Raw genomic sequence first — 25,251 nt, 5'->3', positions numbered from 1 at the left:
TAAAGCCATTGAAAACCTTAATCTAGAAAAAGTATTACCATATTTTCAAATATTGTAGTATTAAGTGAACAAATTATATGTAAAATGTGATAACACATTTAACATAATTCCAAACTTATTCGAATAGTTAAACATGGTTCCTCAAGCACATCAGTTTACTTTTGGTGACTAATTAGCCGACTTTTTCCTTAAACTACCATTTTCTTGAATACTTTTGCTTAACTCATTGTTATTTAGTACAAATATATACCAATAGTTATTTAAACATGCATAAAGGTTCATTGGACCTTTTAACTAATTTCTATTTTTACATTTATTTTTCTTTTAAGCAATCTTACTCATCGTATTTTCTTGTATTTGAGCATGAATTTCTCGTAACTTTCAAGTTTAAATCAACTTCTATATATAAAGGAAAATGACAGATTAGCCATATGATGTTTTGCACAATTGACTATTCAGTCACTTAAGTATTTCCCATGCTTCTAGATCATTAAAGTTGTTTTGTCGGTTCAATTTTGTCACTTTGGAAAAGTTGAAGGGGTAACGTGGTTACCTCTTTGCTACATAGACATTGACCCATTTCCTTTAACATTGACTTTGAGAAGTCAAAAAATTCCTCCTCCTCCTTGATTTCATTTCTTTATCTAATCGATTTTGTTTAATCATCGATTATTGATTTCATTTCTTCTAATTGATCCTTTTCTTATCAGTTGTTGTCCCAAAAGGCTATTCCAAAATACTTACAAAGAAACCTTAAATCTCACCTCTAACAATAATCGACTTATCGAACATGTATGTTTTTTCTTTTCCAGAATGCAATCTGTAACATCCCAAAAATACCAGCTAAAAATTTCATTTTTAAATTAGGTTAATACATAAAAACATCGTTACAAAACATTCATAATATTAATTCATGTCTGAAAACCGGTAACATCATAGTAAAATATTCAGAGTACATCCCAGAAAATCCATAGTGCGGAAACAAGAGTGTGTGTGATATGCCGCTACCGCGCCGGCTCCTTTCCCCTAGCAGAAGAGGTACCTGAAACAAAACTGTAAACTGTAAGCACGAAGCTTAGTGAGTTCCCCCATCGTACCACATACCATACAATCACATAACATACAGATACTGTCAGGCATATCTGGGTGCCCGACCTACCCCTTCGGTCCTTTCGACCGGATACTGCCCAGCATATCTGGGTGCTGGCCTCCCCTTCGGTCCTTTCGACCGGATACTGGGGACTATTTCACCCCTCTACTACTACCACATAACATATATCACATAACCATAATCTGTCTAACATGACTGGGTATGACTACCCCTTTCGGCCCTATCGACCGGAAACCCTAGGGACTATCTCCCCTACTGCTACTAGCATATAACATCATATCATACTAGCACATAACATATCAGGTAGTAGCAAACCTAGATGATATCACAAAGACAATCATCCAACATACAACTCCTACTGGTGGGCCGGCATTGTGGCCGTAGACCCACCGCTACTGGAAGGTAACTCACCTCGAGGGTAGCTGCTGAAAACCCGCTCAACCTACGCCTGGCTGCCGCACCGGTAACCCTCCGGCTATAAATCTGTAATCATGCATTAGGTACTCATAAATACCCCTTAGGTCAAATGACTGGTCAAAGTCAACTTCTTGGTCAAAGTCAACTCTCTGATTGACTGGACTCGCCGAGTCCATATAGCGACTCGCCGAGTCCTTCTATGTCTAGCCCGACTCTGACTCATCGGGTCCCTGTTCCCACTCATTGAGTCAGCCTGACTGGCTAAACGGGGACAACTAACAAACCCGCGACTGGACTCGCCGAGTCCAAGGGGGGACTCGCCGAGTCCGACGAACAGATCTCACAATTCGCTCCAATCTTCCATCAGAACATCAACCTCGGAGATTTGGAGATTCTGGGACTATAGCTACACATTAAATTGCTAATTCCACGTGCGACTACGAAGGGTTGGACCTCCTACACTTAAACCCTTTTTATCCTAGTGACAGTTCATATGACTCGCCGAGTGTGAAGAACACTCACCGAGTTCAAGGCTATATTCAAGGGACTCGCCGAGTTTGAAGAACGACTCGCCGAGTACCATGCAATCTTCATAGGACTCGCCGAGTTGTTCATCCAACTCGTCGAGTCTAAGGCCATCTTCATGGAACTCGTCGAGTGCACTTTGGCACTCGCCGAGTTCCCTTCGACTCTTCACCCAATCTGGCCAAATCTGAGACATGCAACTGATCCAACTCATGGGTCTCAGTTCCTAGGGTCTGGTTATCACATATACACACGAAATCTGGGGGTTTTAAGGCTTGAAGATCAACCATTGGGGACAAAAAGGAACCTAAGAGCTAATGAGCAAAGTGAGGGTTTTATTACCTGATTGGATGCCTTCCCCAGAGTAGATTTCGGATCTACCTTCACTTCTGGAACACTCCAACTTCCTCCTTCTTCTTCTAAGCTCCAAAACCTTCTTTGGAAGATCAATCACTCAAGAACACTAAAGGAGCTAGGGTTGTTCTCTACTGCTCTCTGGGAGGAAAATGGGACGAAATGGGTGTTTTAGAATGGGCAAAATAGGGTGCAAAGTCTGAAAATAGAGTTTCATCCAGACAGGTGGACTCGCCGAGTCCATATGGCGACTCGCCGAGTTCCCAGCTTAAATCCCGTGTCCACCTCGCTGCTACTCGGTGAGTCGGGACGCAGACTCGCCGAGTTCATGGCAAAAATTTAAGAAAATGCTTAAATAAAATCGTACCAGGAATCCGGTGTTACACAATCTTATTATCCATTTCAACATGTTTTATCTAGATTGTCGATCTCTACAGCACTTAAATGACTACTGGCTGTGGGCGGATTTTATTGCTCCAGAATCCGAAAGGCTTTTGAAAGCATTGTAAGAGTTCATTGGAAGGAGGATGTTGATCTTTTCTATGTTCGATTTGTCACAACTTTTATCTTCTTCTTGTTGGAGAAACAACAATGCAAGACGCTTTATAGGGTGTGAGTGTGCATTCAAGCTTTCGTAGCTGTTTCTTTCATGGAAACAATTAGATAGAAGAGATTGATGTTTTTGGTTCCCTGATTTTAATTTTATGATTGGGTTTTTGGCATTGTAGGTTTCCGACATATTGAACATAAGGGGTTGCAAGTTTCCAGCGAGAGATTGAATAAAATGAGTCATAGGTTTCGGTAATTAACTTATTTTTTGTTTTCGGTGAGTGGAATCATCATCTCAATTCGTCACCACTGCAACATCTCTGACAGATCGGAAGGGGAAATCCGAAATCAAAAACCAAGGTAGTATATTTGTTGGCAATCCAAACCCCTAAAATATGGAGGTAGCAGTCATAGGTAAAGAGAAGTATAGTTGAATTTAAGGTTTTTGAATGATGTATTTTAGTAAAGGGGATGAAACAATGTAGAGTTGTTCATCTTTAATTGAGATGAAGACACATGTCAAGGGGATATTGTTGTTGGGAGAGAGAGAGAGAGAGAGAGAGAGAGAGAGAGAGAGAGAGAGAGAGAGAGAGAGAGGTGAGGTAGATTAAAGTTAACTTTTTAAATTAATTAGAAGCCACCTGGTATATAAAACTAGCAATAATAGGTTATAGTGACTAAAAAGACATGTCCCTTTAAAGATTATTCTTTCATAAAGCACAAAAATAACTTAAGGGACTGAATGAGCACATGTGCAATTCATAGTAGGGCTAATGTGTCATTTTCCCTATTTATAAAGGCTTAGGTTGCCGAGCCTTATGAAATTCCATACTTGACACTCATTTTGGCAACTTACTTGTTCAAGTAAATGGTAATTATTATATTTTTTAGGGGGAATTTAGTATATGCCTTTAATAAACATCAACATATCATAGTTGCCCATAATATTTTCTAAATATCATATATATACCTTTCATAAGCTTATAAAATATCATATTTTCCTGATTTATTTTTTAATATTTTTATTATCAGTTTATATAATTTAAAATCATTATAAATATCATAAAATTTTGGAATAACCGAAATACCCTTGTTTTATTGGAATACTTCCGATCGGTCTTCATATGTTTATAAGGATAATATCAAAATCCATTCAAAATTGAAGAATATAATTATTCTTGGGAATGATATTTGTAAATCTATCATAACATGAAGCAAAAGTGTTAGAGGAGACACCACCGCTTTTAAAAACACTCTTAGGAAGCCAATTAAGACGAATACCTATAATGTAATAATTTCAAAAAGTTGAATTCTATATTTTATGTTTTTTCTCTAGTGAAGCTGAACGACGGTTCAAGATGAATTTATTTTCGATGTCGTCGTGGTGTTACATAATTGCAACATTTATGCCTTTAAATCGACCCCGCGAGATGCCATTCGGCGACAATTATCCACTTACTACGTTGTATTATGTTGAATATATGAACGCCGAGTATGGTTCATCAATTTCTAAAATGGTGAACCCGAAAGGTTACCATGTGATCACCAATTCTATGTACGTAGGCAACGAAGTTCATCATCGGCAATTTCATCACCAGAGATTTTCGGTTGTTGGTTTACTTCTTTATGTTGTTTATGTAGACATATCAAAACATGATCACAAGACATGTGGATAGATTCATGATTGATTCTTTATTAGGGTAAATATGATATGTTAAAATTTTATAGAAGGTATAAATATTATTTTAAATTTAGATTTATAACAAGGGTATAATAGTTAACCACAAAAATAATGATTTAAAATGATAATAAAATATTTTAAAAAAGAATTTGGAAAAATATGATATTATGAAAACTAATAAAGGGCATATATGATATTTAGAGATTAGTTAGGGTAAATATGATATTTTGATGTTTAAAGGGTATATACGAAATTCTCTATTTTTTAATATGTGACAAAGTGGTCATTTAGTCTAGAAAAGAAGCAAACTTTATGTGTACACCACTATCCAATGTTTTCATTACCTACATCTAAACCACATTTTCATTTGTTCAATTTGTTTTGGGATCCTTTGGTCAATTTGCTTAATTATCATTTTAACTTTTGTGCCAGATTTTGACCCCTGGGCAATATCTAATAACTGTGTTTCAATAACTTACATAAGCCTTAGAGGTTTTACTTTAGTGAGTGAGTGATGTTGATATATCTACTCTTATATCCAACTCTTTGAAGCTAAACTCCATTGTAGTCTGTGGCACTTCTTTTCGGACAACAATCTGTTCGGGGTCTTTGCTCTTCAAATCCTTATTATGATGATCATCCTTCTGCAAAACATAGTGGAAGGAATATTCCCCAGGGTTATCTTAAAATGCTTCACACTAGTAGCTGCAAAGGTGGGGCCACTTAACACTTTTTTTTAACTACAATTAGGTTTTTAGTAAATTATATCTTTCTATCCCTGTGCTTTAGCAGTTTTATGGGATTTGGTGCAAAAAGGATTCTCTTTTCAGTTTTTGGTATTGCTTTTCGTTCTGTTTGTTTTAGTTGGTTAAGCCCTTGTAAAATAACTATTTTTCTCTGTTAGGAAGTAAAGCGAAAAACAAGCAAAACCAAAATCACACAGGACACAATATTTACTTGGTTCGGTCAAGGTGACCTACGTCCACAGGAGTGGTGTATTCTTTATTTATGAGCTCTAAAATAGAGGTTACAAGTATAATCCAACAGAGATTCATCCCTATATATAGTGAAGGGATTAGACTTAAAACCTGATAGGCCAAGCCTATTGGCCCATAGCCCATTAATGGTGTCAACCAATCATAATTTTCCATGTATCAGCTTCTAGAACCTCTGTCCTTGAGATACAATTCATTGGCATTATTAATACACCACTAGCACATCAGGTGTCATTGCATGACACACCTTATCACTTAGTGACACCCTCTATCACCCTGTGTCACTTCCAGTGCATGACACATCGTCGAGGTGCCATGATGGCATATCAGTGTGACATTGAGTGACACTTTCAAACTTGATGGCACCTCCTATGCATGGAATGCCTTCGAGGTGCCATTGAGTAGCACCTCCTGCCACTTCATTCCATTTCCTGTGAATGACACTTCTTCGAGTGTGCCATCACATCTAGGTGTACCATTGCATCCAGGTATGCCATCGAATCCACGTGTACCATCAAATCCAGGTGTGCCTTCATATCCAAGTGCATCATTGCATCCAAGTGTGCCATCGTATCTAAGTGCTTAAGTCACATTTAACAATATCCACCTTGACTTGAGTATCCTTTGAGCTCCACCTTAAACTAATAACTTCATCTCCCTTCCTGCTATATATCCCCGAAGGGACCTAACTCCAAAGAGCAACACCCAAGTCCAAGCAAAGCTTGAACTTCTCCGTAGGCAATGACTTTGTTAACATATATGTTGGGTTTACCTTGGTATCAATCAGAGATTCTTGCATCCATGGTTAAAACTGGATTGAAATTTGAAGTTGAAGCTGGTTAATTCTTCATAAGATATGTTTTCTTTGATATTCAATTAGAGATTCTTGCATCAATGGTTAGTTACATGTTAATAATATTAGATGAATCAAAAGAATTGAAAAGATTTACAATAAAATATACAAACAAACATCCAACACATCATGTCCAATTTGAGGTATATTATTAACTACAATTATATCACTCTTATTAAATTAACTTATATTGATTATTTTACTATTTTTTACAAGGTAAACTTTTTAAATTGAATCAAAAACTTCTTTGTTCTTGCTTAAGATTTGAATTGACGGGGATTTTATGTAGACACTGTTTCTATGATTTAAGAATGGACAGTGTGGAAAGTTACCTAAAAGCATATTTGTCAAAGATATGGAAAAAAGATATGGTACCATGATACACGCATACTTATAATCTAACAAATGTCCATACAAGCGACAATAAAGAAGAAATTAAGTTTGTTACATGGGAATTGCAATTCACAATGGAGTTCTACATCGATAAGTTGGTGAATGATTTTGACAAATTGATCTTGTTCAAAGATGAAATGAAAGAGAAAATGACAATTGACAAAGAAACAAAAAATGCAAATCCAATGAAGAACAAAGAAGTTATAGAGACTTTAATGAGTGCGGCATAAAAAGAGAAAATAAACATATTACTTCCTGCTTTAATCAATAAAAAATATGGTGGAAGATTGAACAAAAGAATAAAGGGAAATAAGGAGATTTCTATTGAAAAAACAAAAAAGGAGTGAAGAAAATGTCATGCGGTAAAGACATAAACTACACTACAAGTGAAAAACATGATACACGTAATTTCCATAAATTCCAAAAAGAAGAATCGAGATCTAATGTTTGATAGATTTTAAATTTGTTTGATATATTTTTAACAAAAGAACAATATACTCATTAATAAATTTGTTTGATGTTTTAAATAAAATGATGTTCTAAATAATAAGTTCTTTTTGAATCACTAAATCTTTCGATATTTAATGCAAACACTTTGATGCAAATATGATTTATAAGTAGTTAATAATAACATTTGATGGTTTAAATAAAATGGTATTCTAAATTGTAAGTTATTTATGATTCTTTATATATTTCTATTTTTTATGCAAAAACTTTGATCCAAAATAGATTTATAAGATTCTAGTAAGATTTGAAATTTGGTTCCAAAAAATAAACAATTTTAGTTCATTACTTTATGCATCAAAGATTTAAATAATATTATTTGATGGTTTATATAAAATGTTTTCAAAATGGTAAGTTCTTTTTGACTCTTTATATATTTATATTTTTGACGCAAAAAATTCGATCCAAAACATGATTTACAAGTTTTTAATAATATTTAAAATTTGGTTAATAGCAATATACAATTTGCTTTAAATAAAACAATGTTCTAAATAGTAAGTTCTTTTTTATTCTTTATATTTTTTTAGGCAAAAACTTTGATCCAAACAACTTAAATGATCCACTTTAGATAAAATTTATTAAATATGAAAAAATAAATAAGGACAATTTTGGTTCATGACTTTATACATCACATTTTTATATCAAGTAAATAATTTAATTGATAAAATCCTGATAAAAATTTGGAATAATGAAATTGCATCATTAAATTATGAATAGAATTTGGTTTACAAAAATATACAATTTTGAATTAACTATACATATATAATAGTTGAATAATGAAAATTTTATAATATCAATCATATCAACTTTTTTGTGAATAATTTGGATCAAGAACATTATAAACCACCATTTGTATCATATCATAATTGGATCATGATTTACCATATAATAGTGATCATCCAAAAAAAACATACATATCAATTTTAAACAAAAAACAAACAATGATATTTATCTAGTCTTCCTTAGCAAATCAGAAATAACCAAAATATTTTTAAAACAAGAAACAACAAATGATCACATAATACTTGTTGCTTGAACCCTCACTTCAACTTCATGCAGATAACCTTCGGTGTAAATCTTCTTTCTTTTTGTAGCTTCTTAGTTTATCATAATCCTCTAGAGTTGTAACAAAAGAAGGTTTGCACAAATTTAAATCTAACAGCAAAATCTTACCAAGATATTTCTTCCTCATTTCCACCAATTGCATGCTGTGGCTTCAACACTCAAGCAATATATCAACATCAATTTTCTCCGCTCCACCACCACGATAAACTTCCATGTGTCTCATGAGAAGTAACCCGTAGTAAACATCATTGTTTTTTTGTCTACCACTCCATCTCAAACCTTTCCATCTTCATTATTTTGAATGCATTGACTCAAGGATGATCCGTAATAGTCAAATACTATTTAGACATTGTTTTCTACATAAACAATTTTTTTTTTATTAACTTAACAAACAAAAAAATAAGTAAATATAGGACAAAAAATTACCAAATTATCAAGAAAAACCCGATATTTTGAAGGGATCCCTCCTCTAGTCATGTCGTTATCAATCACTTTCATCTTTCTATTGATTAAATCAAAACCAAAAAATAATGTTCTTTCCTTAGATTATGAAAGCATACTTTTTCAAAAAAAAAATATTAAATTGTAATATAATTTTTTTAAATATAATTAACAATATAGAAATATAAATAATTAACATACCAAATTAGCACGTGAATTTTTAAAACGGGGAAACTTTTCCAAATGAATTCGAATTCTATCCACAAATCATGCATTAATAATTTATGTCTTTTTGAAAACAATATTTTCTAACAAATGAAAAAAGTTACAAAATATAAAATATTAAGAAAAAATAAAAAATAATATGGATCATACCATAAGTAACATGAAAAACCTTGAAGGGACATTTCTTTAAATTTTTTAAGATCATTCAGAAAATCATACCATAAATCAATAACACATTTGTGAATCCTACAACCCGTTATGGGAAACTCCATCACAAATCTTATATCAACAGATCCATTGGCGGATTCATAAACTTTTTCCCTAAAAAAATTAAAATTATTAAAACATATACTAAAAAATATTAAAAAATAACATCAATAAATACATACCTATGATTACGAGTAGCCAAAAGAGGGAAGTCCCAACCCTTTCTTCCAAACGTGAAACGCGTTCGCTTGTATCAACTTATTATGTATGACAAGGTGAACAACGTGGTGGAGCAGACTCTATATCTCTTTTGTGGTCTACTTGGCTCAGCAATGATGTTAAAAGATTGTATTGGTATTGGAGAAAAAATGATTGATTCCTTAGTCTTCTCTTCAAAACTATCAAGTGGAATTGGATCATTTGGAGTTCTAAAACCTATATCTAAACTAATGTCTGGATCGAACAAATTCCCCTTAATTTAGTTTTCAACTACTTCTATATTTTTGAATCCAACAACTTGACCTACATTTCTTGTAGAAGATTCACCAATAACCAAATGATGATTTGAACAAACAAGAGAACGCTTTCTAGAAGGGGTTGGAATAATAACATAAGCTTCATTAAACTAATTTGAAACAATTGGATGACTCAACATTTGTTTGGCTCAATATTATCATCATCCATATCTTCATTAATTTTCATTAACACCTCCAATTATTCCTGAACCCTAGGATGATCCAAAAATTATGGCATCGACAATTGATCAAGTTGAACATCTTTTAACTCCTTAGAAACTTGAACATCTTCATTTTGTTTTTCAACATTTGTCAAGTTCTTAGAAGCTTCAACATGTTGATTTACTTTTGGGCCAAAAAATAACACAAGATTTTGATGAACTTGGTTAAATTCAACATTTCGTTTATCGGCATACTTTAACATCTCTTTGTTGCCTGGGAGCTGATTCCAAGAACGATTGATCCAATCATCAATAGTAGGCTTCAAATAATAATAACTTTTAAACAAAAAATCTATATTCTCCTTAAAATCCTGAAAAATAATATTAATTTCAAAAAATGGATTAAAAAATGATCCAAACAGTTTATGATTCAAAACCATGATGTAGAAACATATATACCTCTAAAGACTTTGAACCATCAAGAATAATATTTAATCGATGAACAAAAGGACCGCTATCCATCCAATCTTCAATGACATTATAATGTTTATCAAAATCAATTACATTTAAATTTCAATTTAGATATTAAAAAATTATTAACAAAAAACTTACCATTATCTCTTATTTCATTATATTTTATGTTCTCTTAAATAAATTTTTTACATTTATCAACATTATCCACAAAAATATGCAATGTTTCAAATTATAAAACTCAATAAAAATAAAAAAATCAAATTAAAAAATATAAACAAAAAATAAAACTTACCATCGGCTCTAAGTTCATTATGATTATGTTCTCTTCAACAAAATTTTTATCATTTGTTATCTTTTCAACAAATTTTTTTCCTTTATCAGTATAATCCAAAAAGAATTTTAAATTATAAATCCCAATAAAAATAAAAATCAATTTAAAAATATACAAAAAGAAAAAAAAACTTATCATCATCTCTAGCTTCACTCTCACTTGTTTTTTCTTGAACAACATTGTTTCCTTTATCAAAATGATCCAAAATGTTATAAATTATAAAGGTAAATAAAGATAAAAATCAGTTAAAAAACAACAATTTACATTCAACTCGCTGAACTTTGGATTTTTTTCTTAGATTTTATTTTTAATTTTCAAAGGGACATTCTTTTTTTTATCTTTTTTTTATCTGTTTTTTTTCTTCATAACAACAACAACAACAGATATGTTTTCCTTATTCTCATTCATCTTTTTCTTTTGTATTCTCCTTCTCATGACAGTAGCAAGAGTAATGTGTTCTTTATCTAAAAATATAAAAAACAATTTTTTATTTTATTAAAGTATTAAAAGAACAATTAAATTAGATTATAAAATTAAATATTTATTAAAAATGAAAAAAAATATCACCTTTTTAATAGTTTCTGAATCTTTAACTTTTGGATCATCAATAAATTCTTCATATGTTTATATGATTTCAACATTCGCATAAACTCCATTACTAAATGCTTCTTTCAATTTATTTTGTTAGAAACCAATAAGATGGTGCATGATATACCATAGCGAATGATTCTGAAGATGTCTTTGTGCAATGAAGATACAATAACTACATAACATGAAAAATATAATTAATAATTAATTTACCAAAAAATAATTGAACAAAATATAGAATTTAAACTCACCACTAGAAATGCAACCAGACCAACAAATATTGAGGATTCTTGATGTCTTTTGTATTTGACTCAAACAAGCAATCACAAAGTCACACCAATCAAGACCTTCAATAGACACTTCTTCTTCAAAAATTTCCAAACTTTTTTGATTGCATGCATCCATAGGGTCACATACGCAACCAAAATGTTCAATATAAACATAAAACCGGAATCAATGCTTTTTTCTAAAAATTCTTTGAGATTAACAAGTCTAATCCTACTCATAGAGAACTGATTCCTCCTGATTTTAATAACAACAATCCCAAAACAAGTGTTCATAGATAAATTCATAGGAATATCACCCATTGGAAGTCCAAACATGTCATGCACACCTCTCCTAGTAATATGAATCTCATTTGTTGTTGATACAAAGAATATTTCTATTTTCATCATCTCTCAAGAACCCACGAACAAATTTCTCTGCAAAATTTTTTAACCACAAATTCTTTAAGAAATCCAAACCCTATATCCTTAACTATAACTTTCTGAATATCATTAGGGATTCTGTAAATTGTAGAGACTAAACCCGAAGGATTCCTATATGTAATTTCAGCATTCTTAACATTAAATTGACCAAGATCAGGAGGACGAACAAAATCATCATCTTCATTCATACTTGAAATGACTTTGGCAACCCTTTTAACCTTAACAAGTTTGACCGATGAAGCTCCTTTGGAAGAAGACGAAATATCTACCAAAGAATTGGACCTAAATGAAGCCTTTATGTTAGAAGAAAAATCTAAAAAATTATCTTTTGCATCTTTTGGAAGAGATAATCTCTCCGTTTTCTTTGATTCAACTACATAGAAATAAAACACATAAGTAAATAATGTTAAAAGAGAATTAAAAAAATATATCAAAACAAGTAAGGAAGCAAAAAACAATTGTTATAGATAAGAATTAAGAAAACAAAATTGTAAAGGAGTCTATCATTTCATTGATTACATAAGATATTTTGCAACAAGAAATATTTATCATTGTTAAAACAAACAAATATTTATCATTGCTAAATCAAAGAACTCTGAATTCCTTATATATAGATAGATAACAACAACATTTTTTTGAATCATTTTTACATAAAAACAAAAAAACGATAATAACTACACCCTTCCTACATAGAAACTACAAACATGAATCAATGTATGAAAATAAGTCGATATAAACAAATTAACTAATCAACATAAACAAAATATTAACAAAAAGAAACTAAACAATTGTTGTTAAAAACAACGCATAAAAAACAAACAGATAAACTGTAGATTTGATAAAATTACGTTTATATAAATAAAAAACGATATCAAAAAGTGACAATATCAACTAATCTAATAATTTCTACAACAATAAACAAGAAACAAAACAAAAAGTAGTTCGATTAATAGAAAATCGGACCAAAGCAAACAGAGAAACAAGAACATCGAATATAGAAAAAACTAGGGTTTCCTAAATAATAAACACGAAAAAAAACTTAAACAATTCCACCGCCAGTTTTTATTAAAATAAAAATAAAATGCAAAAAATCATAGCCCCTCATTTTTTAGACGAATATCCTAGATTAGTCCTCAAAGTTCTCACCCAAACATCTCTCTCTCTCTCTCTCTCTATATATATATATATATATATATATATATATATATATATATATATATATATATATACACACACACACACACACACAAACACACACGCGTACACACACACTAGGTTACAACCCATGAAAACCACGAGTAAAAGATTGAAAAATATATTTTATAATAAATGCCTATAAAATTTTAAAAATTATATATAAATTATATTATCCGAATTAATTTATATAAACGTTTCTTTTAGTAGAGTAATACAATGTTTTCTTTTGGAGATTATGTACTTTCGATGCAGAAAAAAAAATTAAAACTAAAAAGACAAGTTAATTTTGTTAACAAAAGAAAAAAAGGTAAATATGTAAACAGTTATTATACAAAATTCACTGACAAATAATCAAAACCCATGTCTAAACACACAATAACGTGTCCTTAATATTAAACGTACACAAGCTAAAACATTATTTGAAAAAATATGTATCAAATATTATATAATTACTATCTGATTAATTATTTTGTTATGAAGATTCAATATTTTTTTTTTTGAAATTCTTTGAACTCCAACCCACATGCCAAAATTACAAAACATATCAACCGAACACCCTTCTCAGTTACTTCTTTTAAAACTTTTGAAAAAAAACATGAATCTAATTTCACCATTAAACAACCATATATAAAAAAAATCCAACAACACTTACAAATTGCACATGTACTTTTTTAACCTTAAGGCTATTAATTTGTATAGGAAGTTTTGTAAACCAATCAGGTTAGATAAAGTATTAGTAGGAATGGCTTGTTAACTTGTAACTATTGGAAACGTTTATAAATAATCGCAATGTACTTTCCTAAAATATCGAATTATAGAAACAATTCATCTCATTGAATGCTATATTTGCAAAGATATAAGTAAATTTTGAAGTACATTTCTATGAATGAGAATTTTGGTAAAGTGTCTTTATTTCATGCAATAACCCTTACAGATGCCAGCAACAAGATAGTGGCTTCTTTTTTAGTACAAGACTGAACATTTTTTTTTCTTCCGCTTCTAGTTAACAAATCTCTGTTGCAAGAATTGCAAGAGTGGATTATTTGGTTTCTTGAATCTTTTTTGATTATCTGCGTAATTAAAGGCCAAAATTTAATTTATTCAGAAGGTACAAAGTTCAATTTACATGAGAAATACATGCACATGTTCGACAGAATGGGATGACTTGTTTATGTTCATTTTCCTAGTACAACATTGTAATTTAAAAACTTTACCAAATTATAAAAACTCGTCAAAATAAAAATACATTTCCAATAATATAATTGAATATAAATTTCAAAACATAATGTTCTAATAAGATAATATTGGAAGTATAATATTATTATCGGGTATATTTTTTCAAGTAGGATGCTATAATAGAAAATTGATGAAAGTATAATGCTATAATAGAGGTATAACCAAAAGTACATTTTCATTTCATGCATTTAGCTAAAAAGTTAAAAGCTGATGTTAATAGAGTTTCAAATGAGTAAATTAAACACTATTAATTATATGTAAACTATACGTTAAAAAAAATTACTAGTTAAATCTCTTATATACTTGATTTCCTTATGTAGCTTCTACAAGCTATTACTTATTCTTCAATCCATGATGGCTTACCAATTATACGTGGTTTATGATAAAAAAAAATTCAATATTGTAAATTCCACCATCATGGAAAAGTAATCAGGAACTTTGGAATGAGTAATATAAATAGACCAAAAGAAGGTATTGAAAACTAACCAAGAACTTTTGTTATATAATTACAACTTACACCACACAACCTATGTAACTGAGATTGTTGTTTCACAAAATACCTCAAAAAACTTGACTAAAACTAAAGATTGTTTTAATTTTGATACCCATCATAGTGTTGAATATATTGAATATGAAAGGTAGTTATGTTTCGCTATAAAAAGGGAAACCTCTGAAATTCTATTCAATTTAATAGATTAACTTCCATAGGTTAGAATCAAGCCATAAATGTACATGTGTGTGTAATCTAGATTATTTTAAATAAAAATTGACAAGAATTACGATTAGTTTTAAGTTTTAAATAAAGAATGTTGTAAACTGGGATAGATGGTTTATCATGTTTTTAAGAACAATGGTAAAATTAAAGAAGCTACCATCTAAATGATCTAACCTTAGCATCTAAAAGCTTATTGATAAACTTGTCTTGCTTTTTTTGATCTTGAAAGTAAAATAAGGCTTAGAAATATATATATATTTTTTTTTTTGAAGAGCACCGCATCCTCCATTTCGGCTCAAACAATCTCTACACCTGTGAAATTATTATCAGAAACATCGAGGAAAATCAAACTAAGAAGTGAAAACATATTGCTTGATAAGTTACCCGAAAGCAAATTGTTCCCGAGTGATGATCTCTGCAAGTTGTTTAATCTTGTGAGCTGTAATGGTAGTTCCCCGGATAATGTATTGGAGCTCAGATCAAGAACAGTTAAGGTGGTGATGTTGGAAAATTGTGTGGGGATTGGAGATGAAAGGCTGTTACCAGAAATTATGGTCAAAGGTTAAAGATTTGACCATGGATTTGACGCCATTTTTGTCATTCCCCCAAGAATCTGGAAGAGCACCAGAAAAATTATTGAACTGTAGAGCAAGAAACATGAGGGAATTTAGTTTTGTAATCGGGACAGGGATTGAACCGGTTAAAGAATTCAAAGTCAAATTGACCTTACAAAGCTTAGAACAATTAGCAAGACTTTCTGGGATTACACCCACCAAAGAATTATTACTCAAATCAATAGTTTGAAGCAATGGACATGAACCCAATGCGGGAGGAATCGAATCAGTGAACCTGTTGTTAAACAACTGAAGTCCTCTGAGATTCGGAAGGAACCCTAATTCCTTCGGAATCGAACCTTCAATGGCATTATCATGGAGGCTAAGCTTTCTGAGAGCTTGAAACTGACCTATTTTCGGTGTGAATCGACCACCTAATCCTCGCCATGGAAGTTGAATCACGATAACTTGACCTTGAGCACAGTGACCTTGAGCTCCATATCCGCTATCGTTCCAGCTTTTCAGGAACCCATTTGGGTCAATGAGTTCTTGTTTGAATGATTGGAGGGCTTGAAAATCGGATTCTGTAACAAAGATGGGTGGGTGGTTTTTTATTATTATTATTATTATTATTTATGAGAGAGAGAGCTTATATTAAGTAATTATATTTTATTTTATTTTTTTTAAATAAAGCAAAAACTTCATAAATGGTCACTGTTCTATTAAAAGACAGAAATTTTTTTCACCTAACGGTCGAAGCTAACCTAGTTAGAGAAAATGATCATTTGTTTTTTTGAAACCACATGGACCATCTATGAGCCATCTGTGAGATTTTTAAAAATTAGGAACTAAACTTCTGATTTTCGTAAACCATAGATCACTTTTAAAGTTTTGTCTTTATTATATTGGGGAGATCATACGAGAGAATGTCACCTTTTATCAAAATGAGTCTTTTATTATATTAGGGAGATCATATGAGAGAATGTTACCTTTAATCATCTTCTTTAGTGACTTTCTTAGCCTCAGACGAACAATTTCTCCATGTTTCGTCCTTCCAGATATATTTAGAAGACTAAAATTATGATCCACAAAATGTAGAGTAGATTGCAACATCCTACCCTTTCAAACATAAAAGATAAAATATAACGATTTTCTTTAAGATCAAGAAGAAATTATGAGACCAGGTGGAAGAAAAGAAAGATATATAATAAGAGTGTATGTTAAATATCTCGACCGTTACCCAACGGTCGCCTATCAAATTTAAACATTTTAAATGAAACGATGATTACTAATTTAAAATGAAAGATAAATATGACCGTTGGAATATAGTTTTATTGACGATTACAAATTTGTAAAGCCATTGAAAACCTTAATCTAGAAAAAATAATATCATATTTTCAAATGTTGTAGTATAAAGTGAACGAATTATATGTAAAAGTTGATAACACATTTAACATAATTCCAAACTTATTCGAATAGTTAAACATGGTTCCTATAAGAACATCAGTTACTTTTGGTGGCTAATTAGCCGACTTTTCCCATAAACTACCATTTTCTTGTATACTTATGCTTAAATCATTGTTATTTAGTCCAAATATATACCAATAGTTATTTAAACATGCATAAAGGTTCATTCGACCTTTTAAACTAATTTCTATTTTGACATTTTTTTTCATTTAAGCAATCTTATTTATCGTCTTTTCTTGTAATTGAGAATGAATTTCTTGTAACTTTCAAGTTCAAATGAGCTTATATGTATAAAGGCTTAGGTTGTCAAACCTTGTGAAATTCCATACTTTACACTCATTTTGGCAACTTTCTTGTTCAAGAAAATAATAATTATTACATTTTCTTTAGTAAGGATTTCGTATATGCCCTTAATAAATATCAAAATATCATATGTGCCCATCATAACTTCTAAATATCATATATACTTTCATAAGCTTATAAAATATCATATTTTCACAATTTATTTTTTTAATATTTTATAATAATTTTTATAATTTAAAATCATTATAAATATCAAAAACAAATTGGAATAACCGAAATATCCTTGTTTTATTGGAATCCTTCCGATCTGACTTCATATGTTTATAAGGATAATATCAAAATCGATTCAAAATTGAAGAATATAATTATTCTTGGAGATGATATTGGTAAAACTATCATAACATGAAGCAAAAGTGTTGGAGGAGGCACCAACACTTTTAAACAAGGTTGTAGAACTCGCTACTCGGTACATGTTCGATCTACTGTTGAGTAGCGAGTACTCGGGAGTACTCGGATTCAGTAATTCATGTAGAAATGTTTTTAGGGAATTATATATGTCAAAATCATAAGTTAAAATCATAAGTTGATTGAAATATATAACAAAATTAGATACACGTGAGTACATAAAAACTGAAAAACACACAATGATCTCACTTTGTGAATAATTACTGAAAACTTAAGATATATATGTAGTGACAATCACGTGTGTGTGTGTGTGTTAAATAATAAATCATTAAATATATTATACATATTAATCACCGATTTGGCCGAGTTTTACAGCACTACTTGCTTCAGTAAGGGGCTGATCGGGAAGTGCTCGGATTCAGTAACTCGCCTCGGTAAGGGGCCGAATAGGGAGTACTCGGCCAAGTAATCGGCCAACTCGACGAGTTTTACAACCTTGCTTTTAAATCAAACACTCTTGGCATGCCAATTAACACGAATACCTATAATGCCATAATTTCAAAACGTTGAATTCTATATTTTGTGTTTTTTTTCTAATGAATTTCAATAGTGGTTGAAGATGAATTTATTTACGATGTCGTCGTGGTTTTACAAAAATGCAACATTTATGCCTTTAAATCGACCCCGCCATATGGATGCCATGCAGCGACAATTTTCCACTTAGTACATTGTATTGTGTTGAGCATATGAATGCCAAGTATGGTTCATTGATCAATTGCTAAAATGGTGAACCGGAAAGGTTACCATGTGATCACCAGTTCTACGTGCGTAGGCAACAACGTTCACCGTTGGCAATTTCATTACGAGAGGCTTTTGGTTGCCGGTTTTCTTCTTTAAGCTGTTTACGTAGACTTAGCAAAAAATGACCACAAGACATGTGGTTGGAATCATGATTGATTCTTTACTACGGTAAATATGATATGTTAAAACTTTATAGAAGGTATAAATGTTATTTTAAATTTAGATTTATAATAAGGGTATAATAGTTAATTTATAAAAATAATGATTTAAAATGAAGATAAAATATTTTAAAAAAAGAATTTGGACAAATATGATATTATGAATGCTTATAAAGGGTATATATGATATTTAGAGATTTTTTTAGGGCGAATATGATATTTTGATGTTTAAAAGGCATATACGAAATTCTCCATTTTTTAATATGTAAGGACAAAGTGGTCATTTACTCTAGAAAAGAAGCAGACCTTATGTGTACACCACAATCCAATGTTTTCATTACCTATATCTAAACCACATTTTCATTTGTTCCATTTGTTTTGGGATCTTTTGGTCAAATTGCTTACTTATCCTCTCAACTTTTGTGCCAGATTTTGACCTCCCGGCAATATCTAATATCTGTGTTTCAATAACTTACATAAGCCTTATAGGTTGTACTTCAGTGAGTGATGTTGGTATATTTGCTCTTATATCCAACTATTTGAAGCTAAACTCCATTTTAGCCTATAAAACTTCTTTTTTCAGACAACAATCTGTCCGGGCTCTTTTCTCTTCAAATCCTTATTATGATGATCATCCTTCTGCAAAACATAGTGGAAGGAATATTCCCCAGAGTTATCTTAAAATTCTTCACACTGGTGGCTATAAAGGTGGGGCCACTTAACACTTTTTTTCAACTACAATTAGGTTTTTAATAATTTATATCTTTCTATTACTGTGCTTTAGCAATTTTATGGGATTTGGTGCAAAAAGGATTCTCTTTTTAGTTTTTGGTAATGCTTTTTGTTCAGTTTGTTTTAGTTGGTTAAGCCCTTGTAAAATGACTAATTTTCCCTGGAAGTAAAGCGGAACACAAGAAAAAGAAGATTATAAAAGAGGTTGCATGTAATTTTATGGGATTTGGTGCAAAAAGGATTCTCTTTTTAGTTTTTGGTAATGCTTTTTGTTCAGTTTGTTTTAGTTGGTTAAGCCCTTGTAAAATGACTAATTTTCCCTGGAAGTAAAGCGGAACACAAGAAAAAGAAGATTATAAAAGAGGTTGCATGTATATTTCAATAGAGATTCTCTTATCACTCCAGAATACAATATTTACGTGATTCGATCAAGGTGACTTGCATCCACATGCAGGAGGGGAGTATTCTTTTTTATGAGCTCTCAAATAGGGGTTACAAGTATAATTCAACAGAGATTCTCCTATCACTCTAGAATACAAGACATTTTCAAATGAATAGCAGTCATCCATATTTATAGTGAAAGGGTAGGACCAAAAACCTTAATAGGCCAAACCTATTGGCCCATAGTCCCATGAATGGTGTCAACCAATCACAATTCACCATGCTTCTGGAACCTTCATCCTTGAAAGACATTACATTGGAATCAAAAATACACCAATGGAACATCAAGTACCATTGCATGGCAAACCTTATCACTTAGTGGCACCCTTCATCTCCATGTGGCACATCCAGTGCATGACATGTCACACCCCCGAACCAGAACGGCGAAAATGTCCGGGGGCGGTTGACTTCATTGTGGAGTATCATAACAATTGAATATGAATGAAACATAGCAACCAAACATCATACATTACAATATACCACCATTCATTGTTTACAAATTGTACTCATTTATCAATTACACAAAAACAACATAAAGTATGGTTGCTCAAAAGGTAGTAAAGTAATCCATATCTGAGGCTCGAGTACCTGTTCACTGAGTCCCTGAGAATACAAGTCGTTTTGACAAGCGTCAACATAGAATGTTGGTGAGTTCATAAGCGTATTTGTAGGAAAAACTTTGTAATATATTTTCTATTAAAAAGTTGTAAAACTCCAAAAAATCCAATATTTTCTATAAAAAGTAGTTTGTGAGTCTCGTTCCAAAACGTGTATAGTTGCATGCATGTTCTTTGTTTTCCTTTGTTTGAATTTGAAAGAGTGTGTTCCCAGAAAATCCTATATTTTCTGTATATAAAAGAGTTGTGGCCTTAAAACCCTAAGACCAGAGTGGTGAAGTCAGTTTACAAAGTATACGAAACATAGTTTGGTGTTTTGTAAAACTAGTAGAGTGTAAATTCTTCGTAAATTCAAATAATGTTGTTATTCTCTATGTGAGTCATTATAACCATACTAACATGACAGAGTGTCTGTCTTGACGTTCTTCAGGTGTCGTTTTCTGAGAAGATATTTGTCACCCTAGACTGGCCTGTCTAGCGAGCAGCTCAGGTGTGGGGTGTCAACCCCGTATAGATCTATACACAAACTCCCGCTCTCCCTCCAGGAGACTCTGGTTATAACTACAACTACAGGACTTATGGTGTACACTAATTAGGTATGGAGAATGAATGTCTCACAAGAGCCTTAACAGATTTACGTGAACTATAACTCCGTTTTTCTTGCAAAACAAGATAATTTTGCCTTTAAATAATTATAAACTCTTTGAAAGTGTGGTTTTCCAACCCATACCGATTATAGTTTATTATGTTTTGCTAGTCAAGACAATTTATATGATCCTATGTGTAAATACATGTAAGATAACATGTCTAGATGTTTTAAAAGTATGTTTAAACCATATGAACTTGCATCTAACACTAGTATAAGAGTTTTTAGCATGATAAAAACAATATCTTGTTTTTGACTTTTCTGTCCTTGTTTTAGAAAAATTATAGAAAAATCATCGTAAGTCAGATTTTGGATCCGTAAACTCTGGGAGTTTGGAAATTGAGTCTAATTTGTTCACAATTTTTCTCATAATTTTTAATGGCCTCAAACCAGTGTGAAAATGTTCGTCTTCATAGGCTGGTCCGAAATTATTCCGGAAATGATAGGCAGTTTTGTAAAAATCACCAAACATTGTAGAAAAATCGTATGAACGCGTGAAAGTAGTCGTTAGAAAGGTATAAAACTGAAATATTTGCATGTAAAATAGTTTTGAAAAATGTTACATTCAAGGTGGTCAAATATAGCCCGTGAATGGACTATAACGTTTCTGTGGAAGGCTAGAAATTAAGTTTATGTTATACATGTTTGCACACATGACTCATTTTTGCTATTCTTTGGAGTGTATAGCCCCATGTATATAGTTTTCAAGCAATATATATGTTAACAACACTTTTCTCATGATTTTTACGAAGATGTAGGTGATAAACTTCATGTTCAAGCAAAGATCCAAAAGTTACACAAATAACACATTGGTCCATGCAATTATCAAATGGTTAACCGAACTTTGACTTGTATCCCCCCCCCCCCACAAAAGAGTATGAAAACATGGAAAATAGTGGGGGTATGAAGCTCACCTTGAGGTTTTTGTGATGTAGATGAAGAAGAAGAAGAATCTTTGAACCTAGCTTGAGTTTCTGGAGAGATCTCGAAATGGTGGTGGTTCTAAGGTTCACATTCATGAAAAAGAGAGTGTAAGGGAAAGATCTTAGCATATCTTGAAGTAAAACACTTGAGTTTTAGTCTAGAACTTACCAAGGAGTCTTGATGTTTTGATGGTGAAGAACTTTGAAAATTCTTGAGTGAATCACTAGAGATCTTGAGAGGAAATGAGGTGGAAGGAAGTTTTTGGAGTGAAAGTGGTGGGGAGAGATGGTGGTGGTTTGGCCGATATAAGGGAAGAAGAGAGAAGAGATAGAGATTTAAATGGTGGGTATTCACTACTTGCATGGAAGTATGTAGGGTAATTAGCCTAAGTATTTATGGAGTAATAATGATGTGTCAACACAAGTCAACCCTATCTAATTTGTTTTCTTTTTTTCTTTTTTTTTTTGTTTAGATGGGCTAACCGACCCAAAAGGGGCCCATTAGTGGTTTTCGGCCCAAAATGATATCGAATGGAGGTATTTGGCCCACTTTGGTCTAAGAAAGATGATCACGGCCCAATAAGGTCTAATAAGAAGGTCTTGGTCCATTAAGAGGTTTGGACCAAGAAGGCATGGGTTAAGGCCCAAAGTTGAGTGAACATAGCTTATTAGGTTAGAATTTGGGCTTACATGAGGAAATTTCGATTTGAAACAAAATTTTGGATGTATAAACTTGTATAGTATTGAAATTTGGCCTATACCAAAAGTAGGGTTACAAGATTACACATAGAAATTATCTTATACAAAGATAGAGATCCTAGCCCTAAATTGCTAGTTGTGACATCATCCCCCCGTTAGAGGGAATTTTGTCCCGAAATTCTTTCGAAAGCAATTCTTAAAGAGCTAGAGAAGAGATGAGGGTATTTCTGCATCATTTGATCCTCGCGTTCCCATGTGAATTCAGGTCCACGTTTGGCACTCCATCGAACCTTTACAATAGGAATGCGGCTTTGTTTTGTACGTTTCACTTCTCTATCCATGATTTCAACCGGTTCCCCGACGAACAGAAAATTCTCGTTCACCTCAATCTCGTCGAGTGGAACACAAGGGTTTTGTTCGATAGGCATTTCTTTAGGTTTGATACGTGGAAGACAGGGTGTACATTGATGAGTTTCAAGTGGTAGCTGGAGTTTACAAGCCATTGGACCAATCCCTAGCAAGGATTTTTAAGGTTCTGATGTGCATTGGGTTCAATTTCCTATGTTTTTCTCACGGCGTATGATCTTTTTCCAAAAGGGGCTTTTAGTAGTACACGATTACTGACTTGGGGTTCCAATGGGTTTCTGTCGTTTACTTGCATAGTTCTTTTTGTCAGCTTCTAGATGCCCCTTGTTATGCTCGAGTTTGGGTGATCCTTTCGGTTGTCTCCCTGGTACCTTTGGGGCTGGTGACAGTGTCATCGGGAACTTGCCCTTTTGCTAGCTGTATGTTGGTCACCTCAGCCTACACGGGGCGGTCTGCATTTTCGTCCTCTATGGTGATGTAAGTGGATGGTTGCAGTTAATGAGGATTGATTACTGACGCCCCTAAAAGTAGTGCCTCCAATCCTAAGTCGAACAATATTGCCACTAAGTTTAAGGTCGCGTGGTGTGGTTGGTCTTAAAACTCTTAGGTTGTCTTGGGAGTTTCTTACTATGGGATTCTGACTAATGGAATGTCGGTCTTTGTTTGTTTCTAACGGTAGGTCGAGTAAGTCTTTGATTCGGGATAGGGGATATCGATCCTTGAGGATGGGTTCGTTTGATTCTTAGTAGTCAGTGGTCCTATGGACACTTAGCCTTTCCTCTTTATGAGTCTGATGGGTGTTTCTCTGAGGTTCGAATCTTGGTCTGATAACTCTCACACTTACTGGGTCGTTCCATCGACCGGGCACTTTCGGTGTTTATGTTGGTGCTAAATGGCCTTGGTGATTTTCTATGGAAAGGGTTCCATGATTTGAGTCGATTCTAAACTCAACCTGGCATGTAGGTGATATTTCCAAAAGAGCTCCGGGAACATCTCGGGGAGGTTATAGATTTTATGGGGCTCCCTTGAGGTCTTTTGCTTCTTATTTCCAAATTCTATTGTGGCTAGGAAGAGTGTGATATTTCTTGCATAGGTACTTTGGAGTCTAGATGTCAGGGGTGATTCGGGGATCGTCGTTATAAGTTGTAGGGGTTTCTTTAATCGATTGGTTAAGGCGAAGAGTCTCTTGGTGGCACATGAATTTTGTATGGTGAGGATCAATACTAATTAAATAATATGATTTCATATTAATATATTAGAACTTATAATATATTAATAAATCATAATTATCCTCTTCTCAAAAGTCCAAATTGTTCCGGTGAAGTGCAATCCAAATGGACCATGCTAAATCGGGTCAAGTACATACCAAATATAGTTATGGACTTAGACACCTTATCCAACAAAAACTTCTCATACAAAATGCTTATGAACTCACCAACTTAATTGTTGACACTTTTTCAATATCACTTGTATTCTCAAGAAATCAGTAAACAGGTAACCACATAAGTTTTTGGTGGATGGGACGCCGTCACATCTCGTTATTCATTTTTGTCATACACTTTGGATATCATGTAAACAATGCTTTCATGAACAAAAATGTAATCTTAAATAATATTCATTGTAATTTTTGTGATGCTTAGATCTCTATTATTCAATTGTTATGATAATGTACATGAAGTCATCCGCCCCCATACGTTTCCGTCGTTCTGGTTTGGGGGTGTGACAATAGATCTCTTCATTCAAGAGTTTAGGGCCATTTCTAGCTTAGTCTTGAAGTATTTCTGGTTTTGAGCATGATTTGAAGTTGTAACTTCAGATCTGGACTCCTCTAGGCCCTTATGGACATACAGCCTAAAGTTTATGAAGCTTTGTGTCACACCCCCAAACCGGAATGG

The 25,251-nt window shown here is 32.5% G+C and overlaps 1 long non-coding RNA gene across 3 annotated transcripts; it reads right to left on the bottom strand.

Moving 5' to 3' along the window:
• Positions 1–14,186: 14,186 nt before the first annotated feature.
• LOC145119004 (uncharacterized) lies at positions 14,187–16,392 on the bottom strand. Of its 3 annotated transcripts, none has more exons than XR_013713589.1 (4): positions 15,970–16,392; positions 15,629–15,885; positions 15,419–15,556; positions 14,187–14,363 (listed from the first exon to the last, which is right to left on the bottom strand). It is a non-coding gene; the product is annotated as an uncharacterized LOC145119004 (long non-coding RNA). The 3 variants fall into 3 exon arrangements; XR_013713590.1 differs by having other exon boundaries at positions 16,209–16,392; XR_013713588.1 differs by having other exon boundaries at positions 15,629–16,392.
• Positions 16,393–25,251: the final 8,859 nt, after the last annotated feature.

The sequence above is a fragment of the Lactuca virosa genome, chromosome 6 (assembly GCF_052849685.1).
Source record: "Lactuca virosa cultivar CGN04683 chromosome 6, Lactuca_virosa_CGN04683_v6, whole genome shotgun sequence".
NCBI lineage: Eukaryota > Viridiplantae > Streptophyta > Magnoliopsida > Asterales > Asteraceae > Lactuca > Lactuca virosa.
The sequence above is the reverse complement of the archived record's forward strand: the minus strand, read 5'-3'. Positions and strand labels throughout refer to the sequence as shown.